The 23,387-nt window shown below is 40.9% G+C and overlaps 1 pseudogene; it reads left to right on the forward strand.

Annotated features, from left to right (window-relative positions):
- The first annotated feature begins 22,079 nt into the window (after positions 1-22,079).
- On the forward strand, positions 22,080-22,397 carry LOC132214666 (thioredoxin-like; annotated as a pseudogene).
- The last annotated feature ends 990 nt before the right edge of the window (positions 22,398-23,387 follow it).

A 23,387-nucleotide genomic window follows, 5' to 3' on the forward strand; every position in this document is an offset into this window, starting at 1 on the left:
CCAAGATCCCTCCGTTCATTTCCCCAAGTCAAATTCTATTACACCACAGTCTAGTGGCAGTGATATTTTGGAGAATAAGAGATGCTGTGATCATCAAAAGGTGCAAACTTCCAGTTATAAAATACAATTGTGGGGATATGATGTACAGTAGGGTGACTACAATTAATTGCACAGTATTGTATAGTTACAAGTTGCTAAGAGAATAAATCTTAAAAGTTCTTGTCATAAGAAAAAAATTAACTCTGTGAAATAATAGATATTAACTGTAGGAATCATTTCATAATATATACAAAATACTCTCAGGTCATGTAGGTAGTCACAGTCCAGACCTATCACTTCTTCGGTGAAAGGTTTTAAGCCAGCCCTGTCCATTGTTCTTATGCATCTGGGTTAACACACCCTTGAAATGCCACAAGTAACACCCCTGAAGGCATGGCCACACAGAGAGCACATGTTAACCATCCTCTAGTCCAACCATAGAGAGTTCCCACCTTGCTTTCTCCCACCTTTGTGTAACCTTCCTTACAGTCCCTGCAAAAAAAGAAAACTGCAAAATTGTCTGGTTCTCTAGAGCCCTTGAGATCTTGCTCCCCAGCATATGTCACCAGTTTAGCTCAAATAAATGCTTAACATCTCTGTATAGGTTTGGACATTCTTACATCAACACGTTTCCACTACAGGGTCTTTGCACTGGACCATCCCCTCTATGTGAGGCTTATAAAACCCACCTGGGTCACTGCCTTCCTTCCTTCCAGTGTTTGTTCAAATGCCAGCCATTCCAAGAGCCCTTCCCTGAGAGCTCTCCATAAAATACCAATTCCATCGCTTTCCTCTCTCCCTTTCTCACCTCATTTTCCCTGTTTTCTGTGTTTACTACACCTGACACAAATTCTTTTATTGTCTGTCTCCCAGCACTTAGGATATAAACTCCATGAGACCAGCAACTTTGCCAATTTTGTTCACTGCTATACCTTCAGTGCCCAGAATATTGCCTGGGACCAGACAATGTCACCTTTCAATAAATATTTGACTAAATACAATGGCATGACTAAATAAACGAAAATGAAAACTACTGGCTACACTTCTTGTATGTGCTGAGGGTAGGGCTCAAATTGATTCCAAAACCTTCATCTTTTTTTACTATGACATCGCAGACTGCCTCCTAAACCTTTATAGTTGCTACAATACAATTGCCTGCAAATAAAAGTACAAATGAGGCCCAAAGCACCACTACTTCCCTTTGGCACCCGAACAAGGGCCAACAAGGAGCAACCAAGATATAAAACAACCCTCAGGCTGTCCCCAAGAGTGAGAGTGAGAATCCTACAACTAGGGGCCTAGGAGAGCAAGAAGCTGGGTGGTCTAGCTTATTACCATTGCACAACAGCCAGCAGAGCCTGAGAGAGTAGGGGCCAGACACGTGTTGAATAAAAGAACCATGGTGGGCATGGAAGAAATGTAAGGGCCCAACGAAAAAAGAGCACGCTTGAAACTGGGGAGAATCTGAGATCCTTATGGTCCAGATGGCTTTTAAAGATCCTCTAAAAGAACAGGTAGAATTAGGAGGTGGAAAGGCCTTGAGGCAAGCCTCCAGGTCCCTCGCTCATTCCTGCCTGCCCAGTGAACACTCCCAGAGTAGCAGGTATTCCACCGGATCTGCTGTTTCACAGAGTCACACAAATGATCAGGCTGGCGGTGGAAGGTGTGACTCATCTGTTTTTCTCAAGACCAGTCCTAAGTCTTTAAGGCAAAAATAGCGGGCATGGAACATCATTACCATTTTCCCACTGATTCTTAAATAGATCTATGCTTTCATTGAGCTCCTGATATGTGCCGGGTACTGTGTTAGACATGTGCCAATGCATCTACTTCTGATGAGAATCTGAGAGATGGTGATTATGTCCATTTAACTAAGAGATGACTGAGGCTCAGAGATGTTCAAAGTCACTTAGCTATAATACTGGATTCAAACTCAGTTCCATCTGACCCCAGCACCTTTACTAGTACTCTGTTGACTGCGTTATTTTGCCTTTGAAGACATAAAAGTTATACAAAGCAACTTCTTCACATTTTGCTCACTTAAGCACCCTCTCAGAAACAGGGCTCCTTCCCAGCAAACCACTGGCAGAGCATTATCCAATGTAGTAATTGGTGCCTAAAATTGCAGGTGTGTTCCTACTTCATGAATGCCGAAAATGATAAAACAAATAGCAATCAGGTAACTTAAGGGCAACTATGTACTTTTTAAAAGGATTCTGCCTTTTACAAAAGATTGGAATCAATGTCGTAATATATTTCACTGTTGCCAATAAAGAATGTATCAGTACACGAGGCAAATGATCATCAATTTGCCTGTCCTGCATTTTCCTGTTCCAATATCATCTGCCCATTTCTCAGCCTGGGCAAAGGACATCCCAGTGCCTTGTGACCTGGCCCCTGGTCACAGCTGATTGTCATGATGGACAGTCTGGCCTGATGAGAGTTTCTTCTAAGACAGGATCATGGAGCCCAGAAAATGAGTTTGACTGTGTCGGACCCTGGATTAAGAACACATGGAATCAGGGCAGCTATATCTCTATAGTAATCCCACACCACGAAAAAACCGATGTTCTTGAGAAGAATGAACACAGAGAAATCAATGTAAGGATGAGAGCTGGGAAATGGTACATAGCAGCCATATAAGACCATGCCACTCCAAAGAGCCAGAGAGTGTGGCTGACTGAGTTTGCAAAGTAATAACTTGCCATTTTTGAGGAGACTTTACTATTTCTTGAAATTAGGTTCTATAAGATTCCCTAGATGTCTTACGGTAAATTTCCATTCACTGAAGCAGTTTTCAGGAGGTCTATTATCTCTTGCTGTGTAACAAAATATTCCAAAAGTGTAGCAGGTTAAAACTGATATATATTGTGAAGTTTGGGGGGGATCAGGAATGCAGGTTTGGCTGTGTGATTCTGACTCAGGGTGTCCCACGAGCTTGTAGACTTGCAGCAAATCAGTCATCAATCCAGTTAGAAAGTTAAACAGAAATAGAAAAAGGTCCCTAAGCACTAATACATTTCAAAAAAAGACTCACACGGATAGTCAAGATTTACTCTTGGACCCTCATCAATTTGCATGTAAAACAAATAGGCAGATTAAAAGCAGTACAAGAGAACACTCGCTAGATGACTTACACCATTGGAATACAGCAGAATCACTAAGCCGAGGACTTTGGTCAACTTAGTGTCGAAGCAAAAGCTCAGAAGGTGTATTAGTCAGGAAAGGCAATGTTATGTTACAATAACAAAAAAACAAAAAAAGCTCAGTAGTTTAAAGCAACTCTCACTGGGTGTCGGTCCTGAGCCAGCTGCCTTTGCTCATTGTTGTCATTTTTCCCCCAGCACCAGGGCTGAAGGAGCAACCTCCGTCTGGAATATTCTCAGTTGCTCTGGCAAACGGGAACAAGGACATGACAAGGTGATCAAGCATTCGGTGAACTTTGCCTGTTTTGTAAGAGAGCAGTTGTAATGAATAAAACCCAAACCAACAAGTCGTGAGTTTTTGCCCCCACATTGTAAGTGATGCCTTATATCCATTATCAGGAAGACATGATGAGGTTGCATAGCTACTCGGGAACATGAAAGCCTTCTGTGGCTGGGCATCACCACATCTGGAGGGCGGAGAGAGGCAGTCTCACCTGGTGGTGAAGAATGAGCTGAGAGCAGACCCACTGTGTTCCTACTCTGGCTTCACCCTTACCAGCTGACTGTCTGTGGCCAAGGCTCAGAACTTCTGGGTCTTGGTTCCCTCATTAGTAGAAGGGGCTGATGACAACAGCGACTAACTTTTAGAATTGATTAGGGGATGCACCTTAGTATGAAGATATGTGAAATGTTTGGAACCGACCTGGCACAGAATCAGTGTTTGACCAGTGTTAGCTGTAACTATTGTTTCCTAGTCTGCCATTCAATAGGCAACTTCCCTCCCATGCCTGGAATCTCTGAATCTCAGAACTAGCAGGAGCCTGTCCTCCCTCTCCCCCAAATACAAATTAGGAACAAAGGGATGAAGATACAGGAAATAAGTTTTCTCAACCAGCAAGGGCCATACCAAGAGAGGCTGAGACTGCTGTTGGTTCTTCATCTATACAGAGAAAGTTCAAACCTTCCTCATGTTCTATAGTACATCCCTACTTCACTTCCATTGTAAAATCTTCACATTATTCTGTGAGTGCAAAATCCTCAGAATAGTGGTTAAGGACTTGCACAGCCCAGGCTATCTATTTCATCCTCACAGGTCATTACTTCTTACACATATTAATTGTTTCGGAGACCGATCTCCATGACGGATTCTGAGCTCATGGTGGATTTTCTGCATCTTTCCTCTGGCCACTCCTCCTCTCTCCTCCTCTCTTCAATCTTTCCAAATCGCGCTCATGTTTCAACTCCATCTGCTCCATGTAGCCTTCTTGGACTCATAAGTGATCGCTCTTGCTTCCTGTGAATTCCTGTACCTCTATAGGCTATTTAATTCATTCACTCAATTAGACTATTATTGACAATTTTTTTCCATTTGAGGAAATCAAAGTTAGAGCTCTACAACATACACAAAGATGAATTCCAGGTGGATGAAAAAGCTAACTGGAGTGAGTAGGCAATTCTCTAGAGACAGAAATAGATTCATTGTTGCCAGGAGCTGAGGAGTTAGTAGGAAATGGACAGTGACTGCTAAGGGGTAAGGAGTCTCTCTTTGGAGTGATGAAAATCTTCTAGAAGTGATTGTAGTCACAGTTGCACAACCCTATACATGTATTAAACTGCTGAATGGTACACTTTAATGAATAAATTACACGTGTATTGTACATTTGTTAATTTTTTAAAAAAAGGTATCTTTTAAAAACTGGAAGAAAGCTAACTAGAAAAATTCATAGAACTTCCACTTATGTGCATTTTTTGTATGTGAGCTAAATATCAATAAAAGGATTATTTTTAAAAACCTAACTGGATAAAGGAAGATCTACAAAAATCCTAGGAGACACTACAGGAAAATGATTGTCTAATACTTGGATGTGTTATAAAAGCACAGAAAGACATAAAAGAAAAAACTGACATGTCATATTTTACTATCCATACATAACAAAATAAATTCTTGCCTACAAATGACATAAAAACTTGAAAGGGTAGAAGAGGATATTTATGTATATGAATATATATATGTATATGTACACATATATATATACATATATACATATATTCATATACAATCAAGGAGTTAATATTCCTAATATAAAAAGAGCTCTTACACGTTAACAAAAATTATAAACAACCAAATGTAAAATAAAACTGGCAGAGATATGAATGAGAGATACAAATGGCTGCAACCATGACAAAGGGCCACTTTGCAGATGATGGGGAGGGCGTCCATCCCAGGGCGGCTGCTCATGACTCCTCAGTAACTAACACAGCACCTTAGTGTGGTTACTGCATGCTTAACAGGGGAAACATTATCTATTGTGTCTTCCTGAGTTTTGATTTACCACGTACCCTTTTCTCTCTAACAGGTTTTACATTCTCTGTCTCTACTGCTGTAGTAGCAAATGTTCCTTTTTCAGGTTTATTTAAAAACAGAAATTTTTCATGTGATTTTAGTAAAACCATCCTCTTTCATACTTATAATTTTTTTTAATTAAATATGATTTTTTCGCCGAAACCGGTTTGACTCAGTGGATAGAGCGTCGGCCTGCGGACTGAAAGGTCCCAGGTTCGATTCCGGTCAGGGGCATGTACCTGGGTTGCGGGCACATCCCCGGTGGGAGATGTGCAGGAGGCAGCTGATCGATGTTTCTCTCTCATCGATGTTTCTAAGTCTCTATCTCTCTCCCTTCCTCTCTGTAAAAAATCAATAAAATATATATTTTTTTAAAAAAGATGATTTTTTCTTTTGATGCTGTTGCCGGAGCCCAGAGTACTTCATTTCCCCTCCACAATGAGTTATATGCGATCTGTTAAGAACAAGTGAGTAACATTTCAATGGGCATAGGATGGGTCCTTGGCATTTTCATCAGGAATTCCATCCTTGGTGCAACTTGCAAAATCATTATGCTTCCAGTCATTGTCTTGGGCACAAAGTAGAAGTTCCCATTTGCTGATGAAAATACTGAAGAGCTCTCAGGGCCTAAATTGGCTTTAGCGCTATGATTCCCTCTTCAGTAACATTTGAAAAAAAATTCACACCGGTGGAATGAAGTAACAGAAAACCCTTAGTCTTGGCTTAGCCCCAATAGCACGATGAGAGTTTACAAAGAACTGTGAAGAGAATTTTTCTTTCCCTTGTGCTGGGGAATTTAATGGGAGGGAAAAATCCTCTCAGGAAATGGATTTCTCACTTTTAATTTCCTCACTAGCAAGTGAGTTTGAGAGAGCCATGGAAATCAAAGAATTGAACCTTTAGAATTACCATCCCTGCCCCAAAGCCACAGCGTTTGAAAATCTATTTAGAAACCAATTCAAAGTGCTATGGGCACTTCCAATACCACAGGTTTGAAGCCCCTAGAGAAACAGCTTCTATTGCTGTGTTTCCTGCAGGCACCACAAACCCTCCTAAGCTAAGCACTAGTCCCCTGAGTCTAAACCATTTCCTCTCCTCTCCCTCACCACCCAGCCAGCCATACACTGAGCCTTGAAGGGTTTGCCTCCACAAAATTCCTCAAACCCTTTCAAACTCTCTTCTCACCAACAGCTCTGATTCAGGTAACCATTTCTCACCTGGACTTTACATGTGTCTTCTAACCAGTCTCTCTCTACTTCCAGACTGTCCCCTTCAAACCCCTTCTTACAGAGCTCCCCATTCCATCCATATGAAATGCACATCCCATCCCGTCACCCTAGTCAATCAAACTGTTCAACGACTTCTTATTGTCTGAGGCTCCTATTGACTAAGGTGCAATGAAGCTGTTGGTGTGGCAATCACTACCCTCCACAACCACCCCCCCCCCGCACTCCCCTCCTACCTCATCTCTCTCCACTGCTTCCTCACAATGTATGATCCAGCTTTGCTAAGTATCTGCATTTGACAGTGGAGAAAAAGGTACCCACAGCACAATATGTCTTCCTCTGGATGCATCCTATGCAATCTTCACTGTTCCCTAAGCCCAGCCCCCAAACTGAGCTAAGTTCTCCTATTACCCCACCCTTACCTCTGTTAAAGCACCCACTACATCACATTGAAATGGCTTGTTCATGTGTCTGCTTCCTCCACTGGAATATTAACTACTTGGGACCAGGGAACCTGCCGTTGTCATCCTTGTATTGCCAACAGCTGGCAAAAATGTCTGCTTCTTAGGAGATTTGCAGCAATTATATATTAAACATAATTTAGCATCATCTTTCTCAGCAAACATTCATAAGATATTTTTTGAGTATGGAGAAGTTCTTCCTCCCCAGAAAGCAGAGTTCTCCACATATTATCAAGGTAGTCCTGCCCCTGACCTAAGACCCAGAAAGCCAGGCCAGGCAGGGAGACCTGGCCCAAACTAGTATCCATGTGCTCAAACTGAGATCCACGTGGGCCCCAGTTATCCCACTTCAAGTTCTCTTGGACTCTTCACCCTCTTATGGGGCTGACCAGATACCCTAAGGAACTATGTAACTTACCTCTATAGGGTCATCCCAGCATCTGGGGCTGGATTCTAGTTGCAGAAGGACTGAAAAGCAGATCATGATAGCTTTTCATGAGATGACATAAAATTGGGCTATTGGAATTGTGCTGACATGCTTATTTGGGGTAACTCACTCACATTAGCAAAAGATACGTTTAGGGTTCTGGGCCCAATGAGTGTTGATTACTCCTGTCCCAACAGTGGTGCTTCCTCCAGTCTACAGCACCCGCACCCAAGGGTAGTGAGGATGCCGGCAGGTGTCCTTTATCATTAGTACCCCTTACTGCTGGTACCCAGGGCATTCTCCCTACCATCTCTGCAGGCCCCATGACTCATGACAGGTAGTCTACTAGGAATGATTGTGCCTATTCACTCTGAGGGCTTTTGAAACCTTTACACCACAAGTTCTAGATACCTCTCCAACTGATGTTCTCTTTTGCCTTTGATAGATGGGTTGGTGTTGTACCCTCTTTGACCAGTATAAAGTCATGCAAGACAGGAAATACAGTGGGGCCTGGATTTACGAGTTTAATTCATTCTGTGACAGAGCTCGTAACTCAAATTACTCATATGTCAAATCAATTTTCACCATTACAATGAATTGAATGCTGGGCTGATGTTGTGGTGTTCACTGTGACATTCGCTGCGCCAACTAGTAGTAGGGTATCTGAAGCTGGCTCGTAACCCGAATTTTAGCTCGCAACTCAAAGCAAAATATCAGCCGAGAGATGGCTCATATCTCGAAAAACTCATTAGGGACACTCGTAAGTCAAGGCCCCACTGTAGTCAGTTCTTACATGAGTGGGACCATTCCAGCAACAGTCCCTCATCTGTCCTCCCCACTAGTGGAAGTGTGAGAAAGGCTGGGACATGGATGGCATTGAAAGAGATCACATTCTAAGAATGCAGTGATTACAGTCTAAACAGTTCAAGAAAAGGCCTAATTTAAAGTTTGTGTTGTTCCATGAATACGCTATAATAATTTTGAAAAGAGAGCTCTACATGACTAGGAAATTAATTATTATTCACATTTTTCCTGGAAACTCTAGGAAAGACTTGATTGTGACCATCAATAAAACATAATAGTCATCTCAAAGAGAATCATTGGAAGCCAATACTCAGACAACATTATGAGTAATTGTATAACTAGCATCAAATAGGTAGAATTAGAGAGCTGCAATAGCCAGAAAGAAGGTCCATATTGTTTCAATACAATCAGGTTTTAAAGAACCATACATTGTGAATAATAACCACATTTAACGTTCTCTCTCAGTGGGAGTTTATGAAATTTGCCAGACATGGTTCATTTGGCTGTAAGGAACATGAAGAAATAGTTTTTGAGTTTGAACATGAAGAGTTTGTATCTGGATACTATGATAAATCTTCATGCATTGATTAGGCAATGAACTAAGACATAAGTATCTCTTTTATACCAATTACTCTAAATTTTTATCAGTAATCACTAAATTTTTCATGGAACCAAGAATTTTATAATACAATTTTATTTGACCTTGCTGTCCTCAGATTAGTCAAATGGTGGGGGGGGGGGGGGGCGAGGGGGAGAGCTTATCTTAAGGAACTTGGATTTTTATATATCCCATTATATTTGGTTTAAACTTATTTACAACCCTAAAATGTAGATTCTCCAATTGAGTGAGGTCCTGGAATTGAGCGGGGAAAAAGGTAACAGATTAATCACTCATCTTTGTGTTGCTGAGAAGAGAGATAGCAGGTGTTCTAATGAATGTTTGCTAAATGAATAATAACCTTAATTGTACCATTGATTTTGTCCTCATAGGAAAAAAAGTCAAAGATAACTCACTTACTGGCATGCATGAGACTTCTCTGAATGTTTTTGATCTTCAACCGGAGTATAGATTTTCTGGTTTACAAAGCACCATGGGATGAATTCTCTCTTCAGCTAGGACACATTTCCTGAGTCCTCCTATATGTTGGGCTCTGGAGAAAAAGGATGAAGAGAAAAGTCACTGCTCTCACCTCCTAATTCTACCTGTTCTTCTAGGGGATCTTAAATGCCATCTGCTCTCAAGGATCTGAATATTCAGCATCACAAGGAGTCAGACATAATATTACCAGGCAGTATCGTTAAGGACTGTGTGGTGGTTAATTTTATGTGCAACTTGACTGAACTAAGGGATACCCAGATAGCTGGTGGGACATTATTTCTGGGTGTGTCTGAGAGGGTGTTTTCAGAAGAGATTAGCGTTTGAATTGGTAGAGTAAAGATCACCCTCACCAATGTGGGTGCGCATCCATCCATCCATTGAAGGCCCAAATAGAACAAAAAGGCAGAGGAAAGGCAAATTCCCTCTCTGCCTCTCCTGTTTTGGACAGCAGCAATCCTGGTTCTCAGGCCTTCAGACTTGGATTAAATTCTACCACCGGCTTTCCTGGTTCCCCAGCTTACGGACTGATTTTAAGACTACTCAGTCTCCATAATAACATGAGCCAGTTCCTATAATATGATAACCTATTTGTTCTATTTCTCTGGAGAACCCTGACTAATATAGGCTACAAGAGAGGCTTAAACAAAATCTCCTGGGAATCTGAGAGGATGTGAGCGCTGAGAGAAATGAGTTCTAAAGATGAACTTGAAAGGTAAGTGTGATCTCACCAAGTAGAAACAAAAGCTAAAGGATATCTTTCTAGAACTTAAATTACAGTCGATCACTCCCCTCATTAGACTTCCCATTATTTTTATGATAAAATCTAGATCTTCCCCATCACCTCCAACATCCTCCACGATTGGCTCCCGCATGCCTCTAACCTTATGTCCTGCCATTTTCTGTATCACTTATACTATTCATTCACATTGTTCATGTTGATGCTCATGCCAAGCTTTGCCCTATGTTACAGTCTTTACACTTGCCGTTCCCTCTTCCCGGAACACTGCCCCAGATCTTCAGGTGGCTGACTTCTTTGTATGATTTCAGCCACTCGTGAGTATTGATTATTGGGAAAAAGAGAACTCAGACAAAAGAGTGGCCAGAGGCCAAACCATTTGGCTCAGTGGATAGAGCGTCGGCCTGCGGACTGAAAGGTTCCAGGTTCGATTCCGGTCAAGGGTATGTACCTTGGTTGCGGGCACATCCCCAGTAGGAGGTGTGCAAGAGGCAGCTGGTCGATGTTTCTCTCTCATTGATGTTTCTAACTCTCTATCCCTCTCCTTTCCTCTCTGTAAAAAATCAATAAAATATATTTAAAAATAAATAAATAAAATAAAAAAGAGTGGCCAGACAAGGAGAAGAAACCAGAGCTCAGGGTCTTGGGAGTCAATTGATGAAGGAATTAGATCTATTTTATCTTGTCCATCAGTCTTCCAGGAGGCAAAAAGCAGGTACTTTTACCTCCATTTCACAAATAGGAAAATGAACACTCAGAGGGGCTTAGAGACTTGGCCAAGGATATACGGGGAGCAAGGGGCAGAGGCAAAACTCAAATCCAGGTCTTCTTACTTCAAGTTCAAAGCTCTTTAGCTGAGCATGGGTCCTAAGGGTAAGGGAAGAATGTGCCAAGAATGAGGGGTCCCAGAAGGCTCCAATAGAATAGGCACATTTTCTTCACTAACTTTCCACACTGCCTGAAAATTTTGTCACCAACATCACTCTTTGGGGTAAAGGAATTTTCAGAAGGCCTTTAAAATTGTACATTTGCAGGGACTTTAACACATGAACACATTAGCAGCTCTTGATGTTATTTTTCTCTCAGGAAAGCCCTGCTCACAGCCCCTTTACATCAAAGTTCCAAAGAAGAAATGACAAGTCATGAAGAAAGGCAGAACCTGAGAGGGAGAGAGAGGAAAATGTCTGTCGGCTGAAAAGCCTTAGTGTGGTCGATCAAGTGTGCTTCCACCACAGCAAATGGGGCAATGGAAGGAACCCAGGACTAGAGATGAATATGGCAGCCAGGGTGCTAGCTGGGAGTTCTAGATCAGGGTTAGCATCTACGAGGTTAAAATTGAGCAGTGGCCCTATCAGAGGCGACACAGGCCCTGAGAATCAGAAGGCAAAGCAAGCATCAAACTTTCCAGACCAGAGAGAATGCTCCAAATGAGAGAGGCAAGATTAGGGCACAGAGATTTAGAACCAAATATAGAAACAGGAATAGGCAACGGAGGCTGAGGGAATGGCAAGGAGGGCAGGAAGGAGGATATGACAAACAACCATGAATATTTTTAATCCATGTTCATGAGCCAATGAATGGAAGGAAGGGTTGGTCAGAAATGAACCCAGCACCATGACCATCTAGCGGTATGACTTTGGAAAATTTATTTTGCCTTTCTGAGTCTCACATTGCTCATCAATAAAAACAACAGTTTTATTAACTTATTTCTAAAACCCTCTGCAGCTCTAACATCAAATTCATTTTCTTCTCTTATTGAGATCAGAGCCACCCTACATCTTTAACTCAAATGTAAAATCATACTCAAAATCTTCTTTTTTAAGCTGGGAAACTGTCAGGTGCTTAAAGAAAGAAATCATCCATTGATTTATTGCTCACCTTCTAAACAGCTATTCCTTTTAGCAAGAGTAAAAGTGAAACAACCATGGAGTGGAAACAAGAGGGCATTTTAAATCTCTAAATTGAAACAGAAAAGGAGGAAAGGTGTAGAGGTAACATAATAAGGGCTTTTCTGTTTTCCCACTAAGAGCTTTTTACCATTCTAAAAGGTTCACCCAGGATGCTAACAAAGCTTCAGAAATGCATCAAATGAAACCATTTCCATTTCCAATGGCATTAATCATCTCTGTGGTTCCGCAGAATTAAAAGTAACCCTTAGGGCAGTGGTTCTCAACTTTCTGGCCCTTTAAATACAGTTCCTCATGTTGTGACCCAACCATAAAATTATTTTCGTTGCTACTTCATAACTGTAATGTTGCTACTGTTATGAATCGTAATGTAAATATCTGATATGCAGGATGGTCTTAGGCGACCCCTGTGAAAGGGTCGTTCAACCCCCAAAGGGGTCACGACCCACAGGTTGAGAACCACTGCCCTAAGGAATTAGCATCCCCCAGATGCTTTCCAAGTACACCTGTCCAGGTGCACCTGAGCAAGGGCATTGGTTCACGCCACATTTCTGAAGCTGCTCCATGAACATCCCTATAGTCACCTGCTTTCTGCAAAGGGCCCCAGTCAAAGACCAATAAGGTGGGTGCTCTCTTTCTGCAGTGCCGGGAGCCGGTCCATCCTTGCTGTTTCAAGGGACCTGGCATATATAGCATACGGTTCTTAATATGTTTGCTCCCCTTAGCGCTGTGTGTTTTAACCAAGGTCACCTCTCCGAGAAAGGTTGTTTCCCCAGGTAGGGATTTTTCCCTGAAGTTAGGGAGGGGATGAAACTCCTTAACTAAGTGCCAGGCGGGTAATTAATCACTTTAACTACGAACAATCATGCTTAAGCTACATAATCTTTACTCCCTGGAATGGAGATAAGAAACGCCCTAACCTTTGTAATAGAGATTGTTAGGATTGAATCAACTGGTATAAATACAGATGTAACAACACAGAACTTAGAACACAGAACTAAGAACACAGAACCTACACAGAACGTTCTCTAGAGACAGAAGAACTTCGCTGGAGAGAACATGGCAATAGATCCTGGACAGAAACTGGCAACAGAACCTAGAGACAGAACCTAGCGAGAGAACATGGCAAAATATCCTGGACTGAACCTGACTATAGAACATGGCAAGAGAACCTGACTAGAACCTGGTGACTGAACCTGGCTGGAGAACCTGGACAGAACCTGGCTGGAGATCCTAACCAGAACTTCGCTGGAGATCCAGACCAGAACTTCTCTGGAGATCCAGACCAGAACTTGGCTGGAGATCCTGTCTAGAGATCCTGGCTAGGCTGCTGATCAACTGAACGCTGTCTCCCTGTCATTCCTTCTTCGCCGACTCCATCCACACCTTTGGGGACCCCTGGACCTGCTGGGGTTGGACCCCAGCACTGCAGGTAGCTCACCACTGAGGATTTTATTTCTAGGACAACCTATAGCTAGGTCATATCATTCATGCTGGTAACAATCTTCTATGCAAAAATAAAACACAGAATCTCCCACATAAATAAAAATGTGAGATTAGATAAATTCTACTTTCTGTGTGATTTTTCATTAGTTCATTTATTCTGTAGATTCCAAGAGAGCTAGCTGGTAACATTTGGAGCTAAAGTCAGTCTACTTAGCACTGGTCAGTTACATCTTTGACCACAATATCACAAAGTAGGCCTCCGATGGTTTGAAAATATGAAAAATGCAAATAAAGAAGATTGTGAGCAATGCCTTAAATTTTCTGGGGAATCTCCTCTCTGAACCAATGCAGTACCAGCAACATCATGTTCAATTGCTCCTTGATAGAGACCTTGTATTAACAAAAGCTGCTTTCCTCCCTCTGTAAGAAATAAGGTGAGCCCCCCCATTTCAGGGGTCCTGGTAGAACACAAAACATACTCCGGAGCCAGGCAGCAAGGCAAATATCTGTACTTCTGTGTAAAAGGGTGCGCACACATGGTCTGGAAGCATGTGCACACCCAGCAAGTGGTTTGCTCAGCTTTATAATCTCTGACACATGTGACCTGTCCCTTACTCTTGATTGGAGCTCAGGCGAACAGTCTTTCATGATTGGCTAATTCAAAGGGAGGGGTTGGCCTTTGCCGTTTCAAGATGGAGGCCCCCAGGGTAGCTGCAAGCCATGTGGCCAACATGGCAGCTGCCAAGTCACGCAGTCCAAAATGGTGGCTGTCTAAACTGTTCTTTGACAGAAAAGATGACTTATTCTCACACCTCTGACTTCTGTTTCCACTCCAGCGTGGAAATTTAGTCCAGTTTCTACAATGAGAGGCCAGTCATGTAGGCTAGGCAACACTGGAATCTCATCAAAATCATCTTAACAGTTGCATTCCAAAAAAGTTGTAGTTTTTCATCTCCAAAATACTTAGTAATTAGAGTTGCTGCTCCTCGGGAGGAAAATGACAGAGTTGATTTGGTGTTTCTACTGAAAAGTCACTGGAACCAAGGAATCTGTCTCCAAATGTATTAATTACAGGAAGATGCTTTTGAATGGTGGTTGGTGGTAATCATTAACGCTAAAAATAATGCGCTCTCTATCAGTATGCCAATTCCACTTCGGCCCCCAGAAGTCTCATCTTCTCTGTAAAGTCTTCTCAGTTAATGGGCTGTGTTTTCATGGAATATAATAGAAAAGTACCCCATTCTATTGTGCTTTGCTTTATTGTGTAAAGGCGTTGCTTTTTTTTTTTTTTCCACAAAGTTCTTCCACTAGCAAAAAGATTGCAACTCACTTTAGTATGCTACTCTTCATTGCAATACTCATTTTAGTACCGTGGTCTGGAACCAAACCTACAATATCTCTGAGATATGCCTGAATACTAATTAAATGCCCAGAAGACCCCAAGCTAATGAGATTTACTATATCAAGGAGGTTAGACCTAAAGAACAAGTTTGGCATCAACAAATTAGATTGGCTGTCAGAAGCCAAGCCGTGCCTGCAAGGAGCACACAGCAGAGTCACTGAGGAAGGTGGACTAACCGGTATCTTGGCCACTATGTCCTGCAATGATCAAAAGGCTTACAGGCTCAGCTCTTCCCCAGAAAGTTCCAGGCTTATTCATAACCAATGGAAAACAAAGTCAGAGCACAGAGGGTCAAACACACATTCCTGTTTTCCTCCCTCCAGGTATTCTTCTGGGCCAGGACTGGGGAGCCTGCCCACATGAGTGCCCTAAGATCCTTCTCCTGATTCTTCCCCCATCTTCCTTTCTCTACTAGTCCCCCACCCAAGGGTCATATTGAGCTTTCCCCTGTGTCGAAAGTTCTTAGCTCTCCTATTTTATTCAGTGGCTTCTTGACTTTTAACAAATTGTAGGTCTTGTTTCTCACTGACACTTCAAGAGTCAGCCCTGGGAAACACAGTTTGGTCTGGGATAGTCACATCCATTAGTGTAGAATCTATAAAGAAATAAATCTTTCTCTTACTAATCAAGACCACCTCTCATTGCATAACTTTGATGTATTATTATGCTAAGTGACCCCTGCCCACTTGGCTGAAGATGGTCCTCCCACATTCACAAATTAGGATCCAGAACTGCCACTATCAGTTTTGTGAACTTAATCAACACAATTCTCTCTGATCCTCAGTTTCCTCATCTGTAAAATAAATGGCTAAGACTCTCAGATTGTCAGATTCCCTTCCAGCACTAACATTCTATGATTCTTGTCTCTAGATTGGTTTTGTTCTTCTGCCCTTGGGCCCACTCTATACTCTCCAGCCTTGAGAGTGGTATTCTCAGGCTGCCTATTGTATTAGAATCATCTGCCTAATTTATTTATAAACTCACGGCCTTATTGCATTTTAGGACAGGATGAATCCCAGTAAAGTTCTAATCAGCCTCGGGGAAGAGCCCAAACTCACAGTTGTGATATATATCCCATATTGTTCCAAAGAGGATTTGTGGCAGCTTAGCAGGATACATTATATAAACACAAGGTAAAATAAAATAGAAGAAAAGATAGAAAGAAAAGCAAGGGTTGGGACAGAGATGGAACCTAAAATGCACCCCAAGAAACAAATTATAAAAGCCCTATTAGAAAAGTCTCTGGGTAGTGGCAATTCAGAGCCACATATTTAGCTCTGAGCTCTCTAGCAGCCAAAGGGAAAAGGGAAACCCAGTGAGTCAGTGAGAAGTCTGCTTCTTTCCATTGCTCTTCCTCGGGTCCCACACTGCCTTTTGACTGCATCTAAGACAGTGCTTAGAGCTGACTGTCATCCCCTGAAAGGATATTGATGGATGAAGTTGGAGCTCTTTAGCCTGTGGCTAATTCACAGCTCAAGAAGGAAATAGAAGCTATAACCTACAAGACTGAACCTATTTCTGCTAGACATGGCTCACACATGGTGCTCCTTCAAGGCCTCCTGGCCAGAGAAAACCATAGAGAAATGTTGGTCCATTGTAATGTTTCCAGGTTTTCCTGTAATATGTTATTCACTGGAATAAGAATTGAAAGCTGATTGCTGAAAACATGTTTCTCACTGTCTCTTTATAATACAAAAGCCTGCATGTGTTTCAAAAGGAGTCTTTGATGTGTCCTTAAATAAACACCTGGCTTTATAAAGAGACACACCTCTTCTCAGCAGGGCAAAGACAGTTTTCAAACAGTTCCATTCTAAATCGTCAGAAAGAACAAGTTCTACCCTCTCCACAAAGAGCAACTATAGACAGAAATGTTGTTGGGATGAACATGGCAGAAAGGGTGTTTTTCAAAAGTCTGGGAGGCAGCGTGGTACTGTGGAAATCGATCCTTGAGTATCTTTATACAGTAAGTCCTCACTTAACATCCTACTAGGTTCTGTGACTTGAAGCAAAATGACTTAAAATGAAACCAATTTTACGATATGGTAATTAATATAAGCAAGAGTTAAGTTCCTAGGGCATCTAATCAATATTATAATGAAAGGATGTTATTCAAGGATCTGCTATATTTAAATAATGGCTTACTGTTTCCAAAGTTTCTACATGTATCTCTTATCTCTCCCAACGAGATAGGTAAAAGCAACAGGATGAAGATGTGAAAATGATTATGGAACTTTATAGAGATGGGTTGCAGATTCCTCCCTTGACCAAACTTTAGTTAAGGCCTGAACTTAGGCTTCCATCTCCATCCTTATAGAGTCCAGTTTTAGCAAAATCACATCAGGTTGGTTTTGCCATGTCCCCAGGTTTGATATCTGATCAGATTCCCTTCCCACCATCCCGCAGGTGACATCTGATCTCCCCACCCCCACATGTCTTCAGCAAGAATCCTGTCCAGTCAGTTTAGCCAGAATTTCTCTTACGCCAATGCTTCCTCTTAGTAATTCTCCATCCATTGACACCCAACCTGCTCCGTGGCTGAAATTCTCACTTGCCCAGGCTGTGTTCAGAACAGAGCCCAGTTCTAGACTGAGGTCACTTTTCCCCTATTGCAATCGTTCCAGAGTAAAATCTATTTTTACTGCTTTAACTACTGTCCAGCTCTGGTTTTTCCTGGGCAATAGCCATGGGTCAAGTCTTCTGTGTCCAAGTGTAGCAGAAAGCCCTGAGAGTCAGGAGGTGAGTCAGGAGGTCCTGGATCTGCCTCCCATCAACAGGTTGTTTGATCTCAAACACTATACAAGAGGGTCAGTTATATGGTACCAGCAGAAAACTAGACTTTGGGTGGTGTGCACTCAAGAGAGTATAAACATATCAAATTATAATGTGATGTACGTGAAATTTGTATAATGTTATTTACCAATGTTGCCTCAATTAATTTAATTTAAAAAAAAAAAAAAGTAATGCAAGTTCATTGTAGAAAGTAAAAGGAAAGAAATATGTTTTCTCTTGGATTGAGGTTGGGATGCCAATCATGACTGTACATGATTAATGATCAAGCTTAAAGCCAGCAAGTGCCTGCAGCCTGCCCATTTCAAGTCCATCTCTTCACTGGAACATTAGCATCAATATGCTCTTCTCACATTGGCTATGCCCAGCATTTATAGGGGGGGAGAAATAAAGTCATTTACCTAAAAGGTGTGAGCACATACGGGCCGGTTCAGTCCTGGCTTGCCTCTGTAATCTCGTAAAAGACTTTATTTTGAGGCAGTTGGTTTTAAGTACAGGATGGTAGGAATATGTTGCCTTTATAAAAATAAACATTCATCTACTTAAGTTTCATCCTTTGCACATGAACACAATAATGATGCCTCAGCTGTCAGCTGCTCCAAAGATTCCTTGCCACTTACTTAATTAGAAAACCCAGGCTTTCATTCTTTGTTGTAACTATCCTATATAATAAAAGGGTAATATGAAAATCAACTGAAATTCAGAACGACCGGTCACTATGATGCACACTGACCACCAGAAGGCAGACACTCAATGCAGGAGCTGCCCCCTGGTGGTCAGTGCACTCCCACAGGGGGAACGTCACTCAGCCACAAGCCTAGCTGGTGGCTGGCAAATGCAGTGGCCCGCCTCCACAGCAGCGCTAAGGATGTTCGACTGTGGCTTAGGCCATCAGTCAGACATCCTTTGAGGGCTCCCAGACTGTGAAAGGGCACAGGCCAGGCTGAGGGCATCACCCCCCCGCACCCCCCCCCCCGCAGTGCATGAATGTCATGCACCCAGCCTCCAGTTTGTAAATGAAAAGCAATAACCTTCCTTATGTCACTTGAGCTCCTTTCTAATTTAGAAAGACCAGAACAGCCTCCCCTTCCCCACAGTAGTTACAAAGGACTGCAGCTTATCTCATAAGCAATTCACAACCTGCCTCCAACCCCAAACCAGCTGAGATTGGTCGTCATGCCCTAATCTCCTGCCCACATTGCTCTATTGCAGACACTACCACCTAATGATGAACACTGTTTTAAAAACCTACATAATCTGCTAAAGAAGGTCTCTGGATGTTTCCACTGACACAGGAAGAAACAGCCAGAAAGGATATATGCCCCTAAGTCTGGAATGGGTCAGTTTAGAAGTATCAGAAAGTTCCATTGCTATTTCCTAGCTATGCTTCCATTATGACCTAGTTTTACCTTTCCCTATAAATGAAAGATGTTTCATCGGTTCTCCTTAGGAGCTGCCGTTCTACACAATGATGCATTCCCGTTAATTAAGTGGAGCTAGTCTTAGCTAAGAACTATGGGCTGTCCTTCTTTTCATTGTCTGCTCAAAAATGCCTGTGACAACATATAGAGTACGAGCTAGGGCCCATTATAACCCTTATAGTCACTTTGACTTTAAACAGTAAATTTCAACCTAACATTTCTTTAAAAGATATGGCTATTGTGGCCCTGGCCAGGTGTGCAGTGGTTAGAGCACTGAGCCAAAGACCGAAAGGCTGTGGGTTCAATTCCAGGTTAAAGGCAAGTACCTTGGTTGCAGGTTTCCCAGCCCCCGATGTGTCTCTCTGACATCGATGTTTCTCTATCTCTCCTCCTCCTCCCTCCCATCCACTCTCTCTAAAAATAAGTGGAAAAATATCCTCAGGTGAGGATTAAAAATAAAAACTATATTTGCTCTATATACAGGTTGTCCCAAAATAATGTAAAAAAAAAAAAGAAGGTATAGGTACTATGAAAATCATTGTGATGCCTTACTAGAATTCCAAGGATTAAAACACTCTCGTTGCATTATGGAAATAATTTCATTATTCCTGGTGAATTAATAATTTATATACAATGCTACTAATCATGTACCATAGTGAGGAAGGCAACCCACACACAATCTCCTACAGTGGGAGTATAGCCACAAATGTGTGTGTATGTATGTGTGTGTGTGTGTGTTCAAAATTAGTCCACTGTCAATGTGACTCTGCAACCAAATGACTATCCTCAGCATCCACACATTTATGATAAACCATAATGATAGCAGAAGTTGTTGGTACCTTACCCTGATCCCTTTTTTGGGCTGGTACACTCACCTCCTCCCAGCCCCCAAATGTGAATGTCAGCTGCCACCCTTTTTTAAAGAATGATCCTCATTAACTGGAACAACTTCCCTGGAGATGCCTTGGAGTTTACTCAAGGCGCAGTCCCCCAGGAAGGAATGGGAGAAGCCTGCAGCCAATGACTGAATAACATGGAGTTTTAAAGGCTGGCCCCCTTATATCCCCCTGAGGCAACTCTGGGGTGCTACTCATGCTCCAGAAGCCCCTATACCATCATCATTCTGAAGCTAGGTCTCACACACCCTTGTCCAGGCTCTTCCGAATTCCTCTTCTGTTTCCCTTGCTCCAGGAGAAACCATACCTTCCCCTAATAAATTTAATTTAAAAATAAAAAAATTAAAGACCATATCTGAGAGAACTCACTCAAAAATCACTTGCAGAGAAAGTATGTCTCCTGCTGTGCTTCTAGGAATTCCTACCAAAGGCACCAAGTAAGGAGCAAGTCTAAGCACAGGAAATCACACCTGAATGTCAGTGTTGGTAGCCCCTTCCTTTGGAAGTATATGTTTCTTATTTTGATTCCACAGTGCTGTTTTAGCACCAAAGAACAAGGACATTCCTGGTCTTTAAAGGCTCAGAGTCACATAGACCAAATCTTACATAACCAGCAGGGATCATGGTCTAAGGAATAATTGCCATGGAAAATATGCCTTAGGAATATACTTATTTGTATATAGCTTTTAGGAAGGCACTACTGATTTCTGATTAAAGACAAAGCTTGATCATTTAATTGAGAGTAGGATGGAGTTAAGATTAGAGAAGATGTCACTCTTAACACTCCTATTGAGCATTTACTGGAAATCCTAGCTGGAGAAATCAGGCACACAAAAGAAATAAAATATATAACAAATGGAAAGGAAGAAATAATTATCTCTATTTTCAGATTACATACTTATATATAAAGAAAATCCTAAAGACCAAACAAAAAAGGTTAGATCAAATCAATGAATTCAATAAAATTGCATGATACAAAATGACCATAAAAATATTAGTAGTACTTCTATACACTACAACCAATTCTCTGAAAAGGAAATGAATAGATCTCATTTATGATAGCACCAAAAACAATAAAATACTTTGAAAGAAATTGAACTAAGGGGTTGAAAGATCTCTACTGTAAAAACTATTAGACAATGATGAAAGAAATCAAAGTAACCAAAAAATAAAAAGGTATCCCATGTTCATAGATTAGAATAATTAATATTGTTAAAATGTCAATACTACCAAAACCATCTGAATGTTCAATGTACTCCCTATTCAGATTCTAATGGAATTCTTAATGGAAGTAAAAGAAATTTTTTTTTCAAATTTATATAGAATTACAAAAGACCCCACATAGTCAAAGAAATCCTAAAAAAACCAATATCAAAGCAGGAGGTATCACACTTCCTGATTTCAAGCTATAGTATCAAACTATAGTAATTAAAACAGTATGGTATTTGCATAAAAACAGAGAAATACACTAGTGGAAGAGAATGAGAGTCCAGAAATAAACCCAAGCGTATATAGTAAACTAACATTTGAAAAAGAAGCCAAGAATACTCAATGAAGAAAAAAAAAGGTCTCTAATAAATGATTCTGGGCTAATTGGATACTCACATATAAAAGAATGAAACTGGACCCCTGTCTTTCACCAATGACAAAAATTAACTCAAAATGGATAAAAACCTTAAATGTAAGATCTGAAACCTTGAAACTCCTAGAGGAAAACGTAAAAATAAAGCTTCTTGACATGAGTCTTGGTAATAATTTTTGGCTATAACAACTAAAGCACAAGCAACAACAACAAAATAAACAAGTGATACTACATCGAACTGAAAAGCATCTGCACAGCAAAAGCAACTATTTAAAAAAAACCAAGAAGCTCATTCTGCCACATTTCATTCAATTCTATCGCTTCTGACAGTCTCTGGTCAGATCTAAGGCACCAAGATGGTGCAGCAGATCCAGCGGAAGGATGCTGTTCAGGAAGCCTTGACCAGTGCAGGAGGTAAACTTGTAATAGTTGACTTTTCCACCACGTACGTGGGCCTTGCACAATGATCAAGCCCTTCCTTCATTCCTCTCTAAAAAGTACTCCACTGTGGTATTCTTGAAGTATATGTGGATGACTGTCAGGATGTTGCTGCAGAGTATAAAGTTAAATGCATGGCAACCTTCCAGTTTTTTTAAAAAGTACAAAAGATGGGTGAGTTTTCTGGAGCTAATAAGGAATAACTTGAAGCCACCATCAACGAATTAATTTCATAATGTTAACTAGCCATTGGCTCCTGTAATTTTTTTTATTTATAAAAAAGAAAATAGATAAGGTATAGAAACTACCAGTATATACTCAACTACCATCAGATTATAAATGACAATAAAATATACATTCTATCTCTTTTTTAAAAAAAATAAAGCAAGTTAAAAGACAACTAAGAAATGGGAAAAATATTTGCAAACCATATATCTGACAAGAGGTTAATATCCAAAATATGTAAATAACTCATATAATTCAACAGCAAAAAAAAAAAACAAAAAAAAAAACACCAAAGAAAAAAAACCCAACTCAATTTTAAAAAATGAGAACAGGCGTTGAACAGACATTTCTCTAAAGAAAATATACAAAAGGTCAATGATGATTCTCTCTCATCATTGATGTTTCTATCTCTCCCTCTCCCTTCCACTCTAAAGTCAATAAAAATATATATTTTTAAAAGCAATTACATCTAATTTAATACTCATGTATTTATCACTTACTCTGAGACAGGTATTGAGTTGGGATCTAAGGATTCTACCAGGATTAAGACATGATTCCCTTCCCTTAATACATTTATACTACTTCTAGCTCTAAGCGAAATCCATTAGATGTTAATGGTAGCCTGTTGTACTCATATCCATTGGAAATAATCTGGGGACATTAATTTGAAAGAAGTTAATGTTGGGAAATGTTGTAGTAAAAACCCAATGGAGAAATAGGTGAGTCAAGTTGTTTCCTGTTTCCAAACCATAAGTTGGTATATCAAGCCATAGATGACGACTCCTCTGGGACGCAGACACGTATTTTTAAACTTTTGAGATTGAAGAGTAGCTTGAATAGAACAGCCAAAAGGAACAGCCTGTCCTGTTATGACTCATTTGAGAAACTTCCCTTTTTATGCCATTTCAAACCTGAATTTTCAGACTTAAAATTCAGATTGCCTTTAAAGTAGATGTGATATTTGGATAACTTTCTTTTCATGAAATGTCATGTCATCGTAT

Source organism: Myotis daubentonii, chromosome 13 (genome assembly GCF_963259705.1).
Source record: "Myotis daubentonii chromosome 13, mMyoDau2.1, whole genome shotgun sequence".
Classification (NCBI taxonomy): Eukaryota; Metazoa; Chordata; class Mammalia; order Chiroptera; family Vespertilionidae; genus Myotis; species Myotis daubentonii.